The 13,301-nt window shown below is 45.7% G+C and overlaps 1 protein-coding gene across 2 annotated transcripts in view; it reads right to left on the bottom strand.

Annotated features, from left to right (window-relative positions):
• The window catches only part of PRR5L (proline rich 5 like), a 96,745-nt gene extending 85,342 nt beyond the window's left edge, over positions 1–11,403 (bottom strand). The window contains exon 1 of one of the 2 annotated variants that reach the window (XM_020963894.2): positions 11,233–11,403. The gene's annotated coding sequence lies outside the window, so the exon portion shown is untranslated. Of the gene's footprint in view, positions 1–10,782; positions 11,125–11,232 lie in introns of those variants that run through there. The other variant, XM_020963895.2, reaches the window with a different exon arrangement.
• Positions 11,404–13,301: the final 1,898 nt, after the last annotated feature.

The raw sequence follows: 13,301 nt of genomic DNA, 5'->3' as shown, positions 1-13,301 counted from the left end.
CAGCCCCTGAGTCTTTTCTGGGCTAGCTCTCCCCAATTCCTTCAGCCCATTCTCATATGACTTGGATTCATGGCCCTCCACACAACCAGTGTTTCTCTATATCTCCTTGTACCTTTAGGGCCCCTCCTCCATCACATTCTTCCAACAAGTGTCACCAAGTATTGATTAAGCATTCCATGTGCCAAGCACAAAGTTACTGCCAGGAATGTTCAGAATCCAATTGAAGTGAACAAGCATTTATTAAGTCATTTATTTATGAGATACCCAAAGCACTATGCTAGGTGCCAAACAATCCATGGCTCCTCATAATAACTTCCTCCCAAAGCTGGGATTAGGGGTCAGCAAGGTAGGCAGCTGCCTAGGGCATAACATACTGGCAGGGAACAGCAAGGAACAAGTTTTAAAGATTTTAAAAGATCAACCCATACATTTTTAATGCCAGAAACTTCTACTTTCTACACTATGGAAAGTGGTTCAGTGAAAAGAACTCGATCTGAGTCAGTGAACCTGGATTCAGATCCTGACTCTTCTACTTATTTATACCGTGGTAAGCTTAGGGAAGTTACTTCACTTCTCTCTGGACCTCAGTTTACCCATCTGTAAAATGAGGGAGTTGGACTAAATGACTTCTAAGGTCCCTTCCAAAATTGATGACCTGTATTTACCAATTTCCCATGGTGTGTGTCCCCATTAGAATATAAGCTCACTGAAGACTATTTTTTGCTTGTCTTTTTATCCCCAGCAGTAAGCATAGGGCCTGGCACACAGTATGCATTTAATAAATGTTTGTTGACTGACTTGGCTGCGTTGAAATTTTTGTTCCAACACATACTGGCTGTCCTGGGGAAGACCCATAACCTGAATTTTTTCAGTCTCCTCTAAAAAATGGAGATAACTATTACCTATAGGAACTGTGCATAGAAGTAGGCTGGTCAACTCAATAAGGTCCATAGGTGATTTCCTCGTGTATGGTTTGCATATCTCCACTCGAATATATCTGGGGCTGAGGTCATACCTCCTTGATGATGTGTAAAAGGTCTCTGCTCCCCGAGCCTGGTCAGTCCACTGACAACAGAATGAGAATGAATGAATGATCACTCCCCAATTAATAAATGTTCAAAGGATGCAAAAAAGTGATTTTCTGAGGAAGAAATTCTAGCTCCCAATAACCACAGGAAAAACCACTCTAAACCATGAATAAGTGGAGAAATGAAAATTAAGGCAACCCTGAGCTCCCACTTCACACGCCCATCAAGCTGACAAAAGGTGACAAAAATGGAAAATGACAAATGCTGGAGGGGCTGTGGGAAAACATCTATGAATGTATAGCTGGTACAATGGTACCGGACGTAGCCATACAAGAAGGCAATTTGGAATTATATCCCCAAAACTATTAAACTGTAAATACTCTCTGAACTAGAGATACCACTACTGAGTCTACATGCCCCAAAGATTAAAAAAAAAAAAAGGGGAAAGACCACAAACGTACAAGAGTATTTATAGTAGCTCTCTGTGGTGGTAAAGTATTGAAAACGGAGGGGATGCGCCTCAATGGGAGGATGGCTGAACAAGCTGCGGTATATGAATGTGATAAAATATTACTGCGCTATAAGAAACAATGAAGGGAATGGTTTCAGAGAAACCTGGGAAGACTTGCAGCGATACTGAAAAGACAAATAACTCGGGAAGACTTTATTCAACAGCGATTACCACCAAGATTCCAGAAGATCCATGACAGATCATGCTACCCACCTCCTGATGGAGAGGTGATGGACTTGGAGTGTGGATTAAAGTATGGCTTTGTTTGCAGCGGTGTTTTTTTTTTTTTAACATGAATAATGCAGGAATTCATTTCACCAGATTGTATATAATTATAATAGGTTCCGTTTTTCTGGCATTCTCAGTGGGTAGAAGGGGAGGATGTGGGAGGGTGAAAATTTGGAAATAAAAACTGAATTAAAAAAAGAAAGCAAAAAGCCAAGTGGGGGGGTGGGGAGAGACAAGGATGAATGAGTCAGGGTATTTGGAAAAGACAGACAGATTAAGTCAAGGCTAGTAGGAATCAGAGCCACACCCTGGATTTGGCCTTCAGAGCTGGGTCCCTAGGGCAGGGTATGCTTTTTCCCCACAGCCTCCTCCAGGCCACCTTCAGCCTGAGAGGTGGCATCTGTGAAGGCCGTGGGAGTCCCCTTCCTCTGTGTCCTCAGCAGGGCTGAGGCCAATGATCCTGTCACTGCACGGCCTTCTGCGGGGTGGCCAGCTCTGTGTGTGACCTCTCTCTCAACTCTGGGGCCTAGTTCTCACTGGTGTCTCTCTCCTCCTCCTTTCAAAAGCCATGTCCAGGGTGTGGTCCAGATCCACACCAGCCAGGACTCAATCAAACACCAGTCATCACCGCCATTACCAGCAACTAGAATTTATACAACTTTGAAGCTGCCAAAGTGCCTAACAGACATCTCCTCCGAACTTCACCAGCTTCTTACTTCTGTTGTTCAGTCATTTCAGACTCTTTGTGGGCCCATTTGGGGTTTTCTTGGCAAAGACACTGAAGCAGTTTGCCATTTCCTTCTCCAGGGGATTAAGGCAAATGGAGGTTAAGTGACTTGCCCAGGGTCATACAGCTAGTAAGTGTCTGAGGCTGGATTCGAGGAAAATGAGTCTTCCTGACGCCAGGCCTAGCATTCTATCCACTGCACCACCCTAGCTGCTTTCAGCCCCAACTAAAATCTCACCTTCTGTAGAAAGCCTTCCCTAATTCCTCTGAAATCCAGTGCCTTCCTGCTTTTAAATATTTCCTATTTATCCTATATATAACCTGTGTGTATGTGTGTGTTGTGTGTGTGTGTGTGTGTGTGTGTGTGTGTGTGTAGAGAGAGACATCAAGAGGAGAGAAAGGAGAGAGAAAAAAGAAAAGAGAGAGAGGAGAGGAGAAAGAGAGAAAGGAGAGAAAGGCAGGAGACAGAGAGAGAGAGAGGAGAGAAGGGGGGGAGAGAGAGAGAGAGGAGAGAGGAGAGAGAGGGAGAGAGAGTGCGCTAGCTTTTTGTCTCCTCCATTTGATTACAAGCTCCTGGAGGGCAGGGACTATCTTTTTTGCCTCTTTTTGTATCCCCATCACTTAGCACAGTGCCTGGCACATAGTAGGCACTTAATAAATGTTTAATAAATTGAACTGAATTGAATTTCAGAGAGGTTAAATGGCTTGCCCACAGCTAGTAAGGATCTGAGGCAGGCTTCAGACTAAGGTCTTCCTGACTCCAAGTCCACTCTATCCACTAGGTTTTGACATGTCTCATCTCCAACGTCCATTTCTCAATCAATCATCCTTGTGTGGTGTCCCTAGGCCCAGGGCTACTCTTCACAAGGAGATAATCAACAAAATTCCTCTAACAGTGTCAATGGAGATGTGTACAATCTTCATAGAGAGAAATCTTCAAATCTGAATCTGATCTGGATAATCTTAACTGTTACCCTGACCCAACTCCTCCTGGTCACATCCTCTCTTTATTTTTACACGGTCTCTACCTCAAAATGCTATTGTGAGGAAAATACTGGGGGAGCCTTAAAGTTCCAAATAAATGTGTACTGTCACAGTGCCTGCTTCAGAGAGCAAGGGGCCACAATTCTTAACCTTGCCTATAGACCAGACAAATGTTTTTTTTTTTTAAGTGCCATTCTTTCTAACTCACAGGTTTAGAGATGAAAGGTACATTAATCCAAGAAATGAAGAAACTACTGCCCAAAGATGTGGAATGACTTGTTTTAGGTCACATAGCTAGTGCCTGAGCCAGAATTCAAACCCAGGTCCTCTGACTCCAAATTCAGCGTCCTTTCCACTGCCTGACTTCTCTCACACTGTCTGGTAACAAAGACTTTCTGTCCCCGAGACAGTGCTGAAAATCAGAGCCACCACTCAAAGTCCTTGGTTTTTCATGAAATCTTGTAGTGGACCTTTAATGGCATTGAACTCAGGGTCAACCCAGCACCTGACTTAGGTCAATCTGAGTCAGCATTCGATACCTTCCCACCACCCCTTTCCATGATTCTCCCCTCCAGCTCCTGAGACCAGCCCCTTCCCTCTCCAGTCTCCTCAGGTTGCCCAATGTGGCATTCCACCCAGAGAGACAAATGACTCAGGGTACCTCACACAGTACATTCTCTTTTTAGCCTCACAACAATCCTTTGAAGATGGGTAGTACAGGTATTATCTCGATTTTACAGATGAGAAAGCTGAGGCTCAGTAAGGTTAAGTGAGTTGGTCACATCACCTAAGAAGCATCAGAGGCAGAATTTAAACCCAGAGCTCTCCTGTATCCGAGTTAAGTACTCTTATCATGCAGAGGAATTAACCGAAAATTAGATGTTCTTTTAAAAACTATCAGTTATTGACTCCAATTTAGGAGATGCATTTTCACCAACCTCCAGCTCAAAGAATTTGGAAACACAGAGATTCATCTATACGGAGAGCCGTGGACAAAAGGATGGATCTGAAGTTAACAAAGACCTGGGTTCGAATCCTGCCTCTGACATTTTCTGGCTAACCTCGGGTAAGGTATCCACTAAGCAACGAAGTCTTTCATCTCTAAAGTCCAAGACTCAGTCAATCAGCCCCGATGCGATGTCAATAGGCTCTCCAAACCTCAGTTTCCTCATCTGTAAAATGAAAGGGTATTGGACTGAACAACTTCTCAGTTCTCTTCTGGCTCTAGGTCTATAAGTCAATGATATAAAGTATTACATAAATGTGAGCTGCTACTACTTTTCCTTTCGAGGTGTAAAAAAAATTAAAAGAGACTAATATGGTCTGATACAGCCTCGATAAAAAATGCACTTTCTTTTCTTAAAATCTGAAGATATCTTCCCAAATTCCCCCAGCTATTATCTCTGCAAATCGATCTAAGGTGCCCTTCAGTTCTAAACCTGTGTTTCCATGAACCTTCCAAACCAAAATTATTTCTTGTCCTCCCCCCAATCTCCTTCAAACTCCCATGAGCCCAGTTCCCAGAGCTCAGACTTTGGAGAGAAATGAATTCACACTGAGGTGTCAACAGCTGAGGCCAGCTTAAGGTGCAGCCTCTAAGGAAGGTCCTAGCTACCTTTTAAAAGAGGGTTGCCCAGAGAGACAAGGGGAAAGAATGAAAGCACCAGTAACAGGATGTCAGAGAGAAGGAGATTTTCACCTTTCCAAAGGCCCCTCAAAAAACCACCAACACCAGTATTTATTAAGAACATGCCTAACTCAGTGCTAGGCAACGCGCTGGTACAAATGAAGTCCCCATAGCCTGTGCCTACCACATGGTTTCCCATCCACCCTCTCTCCCAGATATGGCTAAACTTCCCTGTACCCACAGACCGCTGCAAATGACCTATAGCTATCACTTACTCTGCTCCCTCCCTGCCCTTTCCCAGAGGAGGAAACCCAGACTGGAAAAGTGATTTGCCCAAGGTCTTCCAGCTAGCAAACTTGATACAGGGCAGGGGTTTTTAATCTGGGGTCCCTGAAATTAAAAAAAAAAACAAAAAACCTTTTTTAATAACTGTATTTCAATATGATTGGTTTTCTTTGTAATCCAATGTATTTTATGTATTTAAAAACATTCTTAGAAGGGAACCACAGGCTTTACCCAAACTGCCAATCCCTAATATGCATTCTGGAGTGCAATTCAGAACTATGCCCAAAGGGCTACAGAACTGTGCATACTCTTTGACCCAGAAATACCAATACTAGGTCTGTATCCCATAGAGATTTTTTAAAAATATGGGGGGAGGACTTATTTATACAAAAATATTCGTAGCATCTCTTTTCGTGGTAGCAAAGAACTGGAAATTGAGGGGATGCCCATCAATTAGGGAATGGCTGAACAAGTTGTGCTATAGGACTGTAATAGAATACTATTATAATATAAGAAATGACGAGCCAGTTGATTTCAGAAAAAACCTGTAAAGACTTACATGAACTGATTCAGAGTGAAATGAACAGAACCAAGAGAACATTGTACATAGTAACAGCAATACTGCGAAATGATCAACAGTGAATGACTTGGCTATTTTCAGAAATAGAATGATCCAAGACAATTCCAAAGGACTCGTGCCAAAAAATGCTATCCACCTCCAGACAAAGAACTTATAAAGTCTGAATGCAGATCAAAGCATGTTGTTTTTCACTTTATTTTTTGTGGCGTTTTTTTTTTTTTGGTCTGTATCTTCTTTCACAACATGACTAACATGGAAATATGTTTTACAAGACTACACATTTGTATAACCTATATCAAATTGTATACTATCTCAGGGAAAGGGGAGGGGAGAGAGGAATTTCAAATAAAAAAACCAAAGTTAAAAACTGTTTTTACATGTAGTTGGGAAAAAATAAAATATAATTTTTAAAAAATAAAAGAAATTCAGGCAGTGGATAAAGCTCTGGCCCTAGAGTCAGGAGGACCTGAGTTCAAATCCGACCTCAGACACTTGATAATTACTAGCTGTGTGACCTTAACATTCCTAAGCATCAGTTTCCTCACCTGGACAAGAAGCAGGTAGGTTTGGACCGCCTTTAAAGTCTCTTGAAGCTCTAAACCTATGCTCCTATGAACTCAGTCTCCTCCCATCAAATCCCATACGCTTTCTTTCTACTAGCCCAAACTTTTTTTTTCCAGAAGTTTCCATCGGCAGAAGGTCCAAAGAAGATCCAAAGTAGGCTCTTTTCCCTTTCTTAGGGAGAAAATCAATTAAAAAAAATCTCTCAGGACATTATGAAGTTATACTAGACCACAAAAACACATGGAAACATATACAGATTTGAAAAACTCAACGTGGGCAGTTATGAAAAAACATTCCAGAAATCCACAAACTTCTCATTCTGATTGGATCTTCCAAAGATATACATACAGAATGCCAGCACTTTGCTGAAACAGAAGCATAGAATGGGCCGTCTCACAGATTAGGGGCACTCACTCTTGGACTGTCTTCAAGTAAAGTCTGGTTGGGAAGATCACTAGCTCCACTGGAGAACACCTAGCCTCCCTGGGACTCAAGCTTCCTTACTTGTAAAATGAGGAATAAGTAACCCCAAGGTACTTTTTTAGCTATAAATCTATCACTTTATGATCATTTATTTTAATTTGTATCCATATGCTCTGTTTTTATGTCACAGATATTTACATCCCTTATCCATTGTGCTGTGGGGGAGGGGGAATTCTTTGGAGAGCATGGGTTCGATTAGATGTTTGTTAAGGTCTGTTCCAACTCAGACGGCTGTGAAAACCTGATCACTGCATAGGTACCCTTGCAATATTAAAACAATCAGATGAAGGTCTCCATTCTCTTGGGTAGACAGGTGCTCTATGAAGCACAGGAAGACATATGCCAAAATAGAAGAGGCAGAATTTGCAGTTAAAGCAAATATGGGTGACAGTGGCCAAGTCACTGACCCCTCTGAGCCTCAGTTTCCTCATCTGTATAATGAAGGGACCTAGTTAAATGACTTGTAAGGTCCCCTCGAGCTCATCAGGTCACACATTGAGAGCTGGAGGAGATAAGTGACAATAATGACTCAACCTTTCTATATCGTTTTGAGGATTTACAAATATTTTCTCAAAACAACCCTGTGAAGTAGGTAAGGCAAATATCCCAATTTTTCAGATGATGAAACTGATTCTCAGAGAGTTTCACTGGAAGGAAGCATGGAATAATGGGGAGGACACTGGATCCTGCACTGATAATAATAACGACTAGCATTTCCATAGAGCTTTAAGGCTTACAATGTGCTTTATCATTCCTCATAATAATCCTTCGAGGTAGATACTATGATGAAACCAAGGCAAACTCTAGAGGTTAAGTGACTTGCCCAGAGTCAGACAACTGGTAAGGAAGGATTCCAACTCTACTCTTCTTGCCTCCAAATCCGGCCACTCGGGTAGCTTTGCCAGCAAGCTGCCTCACTGCGAGTGAGCCCAACCCATCACCCCTCAAGCTTTGAGGGCTGTCACCTGGCAGAGCGATTGCTCTCATCCTGCCTGGCCTCACCAGAACTCTCTGAATTATGATGTCTGATCCTCCCAATTCTACCGACCAAGAGACTAAAGCTTGGAGTTGTCACAACTTGCCCATGTCCTAATCTAGTAAGTATCTGAAGTAGAGTTCTAATAAGAATGTGGATAAAAATGGAAACTTAATACAATGTCTTTTAGGCCACTGATGGTCACAGCCTTCAAAGAAAATGCTGAAATAGGTACAATTAAATAGTTCACGTGAAAGGGCCAGGGCCCCAATCTGGGCTCCTCCATTCTGTGTGCCTGGACCTCCTGTAAAGAACAAGGAACTGATGAAAATGTTATGGTTTCAGCTCCTTCTCTCTGCTGGCTCTATTCTACAGCAGATGACCAGTTCTGTGACCATCTGAATGGCTAGCTGCAGGGCCAAATCCTCAGGCCAGCTTAAGAAATGTTGTTCAGTCAAGTCCAACTCTTCATGACCCCATTCGGGGTTTTCTTGGCAAAGATAATGGAACAATTTGTCACCTCCTACTCCAGCTCATTTGACAGATGAGGAAACTGAGGCAAACAGTTAAGTGACTTGCTCAGGGTCACACAGCTAGTAAGTTTCTGAGGCCAGATTTGAACTCAGGTAGATGAGTCTTCCTGACTCCCAGCCCAGTTCTCTGTTCACTGGGCCACCTAGCTTAAGAAATACATGAGGACAAAAATTAAACCAGAAGGCACAAACCAGCAAAGGTCCAGTGGGAGATAAGGTAGGTTTTTCTCAGGCACACACAAAAGAAGTCGTTTGGGGAGAGAGGAAAGGAAAGGGAGCCTCGCTCCCCCTTGCCAGCTAATTTTCAAGGAGGGTAATTAGAGCTTCTCTGAAAGCTCTAAGTTGGGTTCTCCCTGCCTCCCACCCTGACCTATTGCTTTGCATAGTGAAAATGAGCTGCCTTTGACCAAGGAGAGGAATTTATCAGCTCGCTACAGTACTGTGTGAAATGTAGCAGCATCTGGGGGAAAGAAATGTCATTCCTGCCCCAACCTGTGGTTAGGATTGCCACTGATGGGGGTCAAGCCACCAGGCTTGGGTTTCTTAGTCTTGCTAAGTGAGGGCTCTCCTGGGGAGGTCGGAGAACTTAAAGAACTCAATGAAACAAATGCTACTGCAGCAGCCACTGTGTTTGAGCAATGAATGACCCAGTCCAAATCATTTGGGTCCCTTAGCCTGCTTTGCTGGCCCTTTCCCAGGGCCCACAGAAACTGTTTATTTTCTTCCAGATACAAATTGGGCACTGCAGGTTTGCCTGACTTAAGTTTGGCCTGATTCTTCTGATTAACTGAGGCAGGAATAACTGGAAGCAGCTTGGTGTGATGGGATGGTTGGTGCTTTGGACCTGGTTTCCAATTCCGACTGCCTTTGGAAGGTCTGGGTGGCCTTGGGAAAGACCCTTCCCTGCTCTGGGTTCTGTTTTCTCTTCTATAAAATGAGGAGCTTGGTGTAGATGACCTCTAAGCCTCTTTCCAGCTCTAAATCTGCCAACCCATGTCCTGGAGAGAAATGGCAGCAGGTTTCTATGTTAGAATCTGGGTGAACTTAAGAAAAGTCACTGTGTTTCTCTGGGCCTCAGTTTTCCTCACTGATCAGTGGTTCTCTAGGGCTTTTTCTCTCTCTGGCTTTCCACATTCCCATCCTCTGCTTAGCCAGGGCTGTCACCTAGCTGGTGGCCTGGGCTCCTTAAAGCTGCCCTGCCACCCCCACCGCCCACGTGGTTCTCCCCGCAGACAGCACAGAAAACTTGCATTTAATCATATGGGCAAGTAGGGGTAATTGAAACCTTGCTGCACCACAGGATTGCAGAGTCTTCTATAAATACTCTCCCTGCTTGTTGCTGACAAACACAAAAGAAGGCTCGAGGCTCGGAGAGGGAGGAGATGTCATATGACTGAGAGGCGGGAGCCCCAACTATTAACCCCGTTTTTATAACGTTCCTCTTCTAGACCCAGACTGATGGAATTCCGCACCGCACCGGTCTTTCCCCTAAAGCCCACTTTGCGTGTATAGACATACAAACAAACAGAGGCGGGAACCGAGGCAGGAACTCACGGGAGGAACCACGGTCCAACCTGATGCAGCCTGAGCCCCTCGAGTCAGAGGATGCGGGTTCAAATTCCACCTTGGAGGTGTGCTCGCCCGACACCCAGAGCAAGGCTCTAATCCTCACTCTCCTCATCTGAGAAAAGATGATTTCTGATCTCTCTTTCAGCCAGCTCTAAACCTAGGCTCCCGGAGTCCAGCCTGAAGGAGGTTCAGAAGGCTCTAAAGGAACGTGCCCGGAGGCACTGGGGGGGATCCAGCCATCTCTGGGGCTCCCCAAATGCACGCTAGGGGAAGGGATGGTGGGAGACCCAGTCTGGGGGAGGGTCGCCCCGGAAAGGCTCTGGCTCCCCCTCCCACGCCTCTCCTTTCAGATCCGCTTCTTAAAAAACAGGAGACCACAAAAACATTCGCGCACAAACACCCGGGCGGTGTGCGAGCCCTGCCTAGCTTAGTCTCACTCGGGAAAAGCAGCTGTTAATACGGTTTGTCCCCCGGGCGGCCCAGGAGCGCCTCCCGAGGCGGTAAACACTGGACCCCCCCTACCCCCCCGAGCGCGGAGCCTGCCCCAGCAGATGCGCCTGGGGGCTACTCACGCCCCCACGCCGGGCTGGAGCGTGCATCCGTTTGCAGAGCTGGCTTTGTCCTGGGACCTCGCTCTTGGCCCGCCCCCTCCCTCCTTGCTCCAAACGGGGGGCGGCTCCCACTCACCCCCTCTCTGGGCCACCTGGGTCCTGCGTGGAGCCGCGGGGAGGAAGCGAGCCCGGCTCCTTGGCTCTCCAGCGGGCACGGAGGGAGGCGGACAAGTGTGCAGGCTTCCCGGGAGCTCGCTGCTCGCTCAGCCGCGATCCGCTGCCCTACCCAGCCCTGCCCAGCCCGGCCGGCCGGCGGCCCCTCACATCACACCCCTAGGACAACGGGCCGGGGGCCAGCCTGGGGCCATCTCCTGTCCCGCTAAGAGAACGCAGGCTCCCAGGCGCAGCCAGCGCGCAGGCACGTCTCCTGCATCGCGGGGCTCCGCGCAGCCTCCAGTTCACCCTTTTCTGGGGTGTGCAAGGCTGAAGTTTCTCTCCATCCTCCCCCCCCGCCTCCCCCTTGTAGTGCCCCACCCCCACCCCACACCCCTCCAAGCCAACAGCTTCTCAAGGAGGCAGCGCTTACATCCAGTGCAACAATTTCAGGAAGTCTGAGTTCTTTGACTTGAAAAGCCCGGGAGGATGTAGCAGGTCAAGCTAGCTCCGGGGCTGCATTTCTCTGGCGTGAGATACCCCCCTCCCCCTAAACCTGGGGCCTCTCTAGTGCTGCCTGCCCTGGGGATCCCAAGCCAAGCCAATCAGATTGCACATCCAGAGGAAGCGAGGTCATGCACGGGAATCGAGCCCTGGGCATTGGGGGAGTGGACTGTCCCAGGCAGGGACGGACACCCAGTAGGTCTAAGAACCAGGAGGAGGGCTCAGGGGCCCTCCCAGTGTGGGAGCAGTGCCTCGCCCCTTCCCCCCGCCCTGTTCCTCCAAAGCAGAATGTCAGAAATCCGAAGGTATTACACTTAACAGCCGGTGGGATTGCAAACAAACAGCCCACCAGGGTTGATGGGAGACCAGAAAGTCTGCTTGTATCCAGGAAAGGGCGCCACAGCCTGAGCCCAGAGAAAACTTTACGTACAAGAATGCAGCTAAGTTTCCAGGGAAGTCACTTCCAGGACGGCGAATTTAATTTATAAAAGCGCTTCCAAGCACAAAGCGCCCTTAACTCCTAGGGTTAGTGGAGTTTGCAACCAAAGAGGAGGAACAAAACCAAATAAGTCCAAAAGTGTTATTAAAACACACACACACACACACACACACACACACACACACACACACACACAAATTTAAAAAAAAGTTTCTTTTCTGCAGCTCCAGGTGTTAAGAACTTCATGCAGCTGTTTGCAGAACTCACTGGTCTGCTTTATTCCAGTATTCTAGCCACCCTGTAGTTAAGCAGGAAACCTTCCAAAATATGCTATCTGCTTACACATCAGGCTTACCCTTTGATGAAGAGAGCCCCCGAAACAATGACTGCCCAGGGTGACATTTGCAAAAGGGCAAAGGCGGGTTGTCTTTCGCGCTAATGTTAGTCACCATTCAGCTCTTGTTTATGTCACTGTAATTTCCAGTAACAGTGCCCTGATTAAAAGGACTGTCTTAACTCATTTGTGCGTGTGTGTGTGTGTGTGTGTGTGTGTGTGAATCTGAGACTGAACTATAAGAATTCTATTTAATCTAACAACTGTGTATTAAGAGCCACTATGTGGCAGGCATGGTGCTAGATGTTGAGGAGACAGAGAGACAGAGACAGAGAGAGAGGAAGGAAGGAAGGAAGAAAGAAAGAATTCCTGCTGTCAATGAGTTTATTTTCTGCTTATAAAACATGATTAACAAATGAACATACAGGGCTTGTCACCCCAGGGTAGGTATTTATAAGTTACTAATTTTAAAAAAAAAGGAACTATAATTTTGTGATTGGAAAACAATCCATTCCAACCTCCTTGTTTTACAGATGAAGAAACTGAAGCCCAAGGTCATTGACTGGTTGGTGGTAATCAACCAGCATTAATTAAGAACCTACCAGGCAGTATTCCAGATGCTGGGAATACAAACAGCCACAAAAAATAAAACAGTCCCTGCCCTGAAGAAGCTTACAGTCTATCAGGAGAAATATATGTTGACATATAACTAAAAACCAACTGAATTAATGAAAAGATATTTGAAAAGCCAGCTGGCTTCCCTCAAGTCCCAACTAAAATCCCACCTTCTACAGGAAGCCTATCCCAAACCCTCTTAATTCTAATGCTTTCCCTCTTTTGATTTTTCCTATTTGTCTTTTATACAGCTGGGATTTGGGGGGGGGGTTCTTCTTTTGTCTATTGTCTTTCCCATGAGATTATGAGCTCCTTGAGGTCAGGGACTGCCTTTTGCTTCTTTTCATATCCCCAGCACTTAGCACAGTGTCTGACACATAGTAGGTGCTTACTAAATGTTTATTGACAACAAACTGGGTACTTATTCTGTGCTAAGCCCTATTCCCTGTGGAGGCAAATATAAAATCTAAAACAATAAATGCCAGTCAATTGGGGGAGTGGTGGTGGAAAGGCCCCAATAGCTGGGGACTTGGGAAAGGCCTCAAGAAGTTAGCCCTTGAGCAAAGACTTGAAAGATGCTTAAGGGTTGTAGAAGACAGAGGTAAGAAGG

Source organism: Phascolarctos cinereus, unplaced genomic scaffold, assembly GCF_003287225.1.
Source record: "Phascolarctos cinereus isolate Bilbo 61053 unplaced genomic scaffold, phaCin_HiC Scaffold_9;HRSCAF=440, whole genome shotgun sequence".
Lineage (NCBI taxonomy): Eukaryota > Metazoa > Chordata > Mammalia > Diprotodontia > Phascolarctidae > Phascolarctos > Phascolarctos cinereus.
This window is presented reverse-complemented; position numbering and strand designations above follow the sequence as displayed.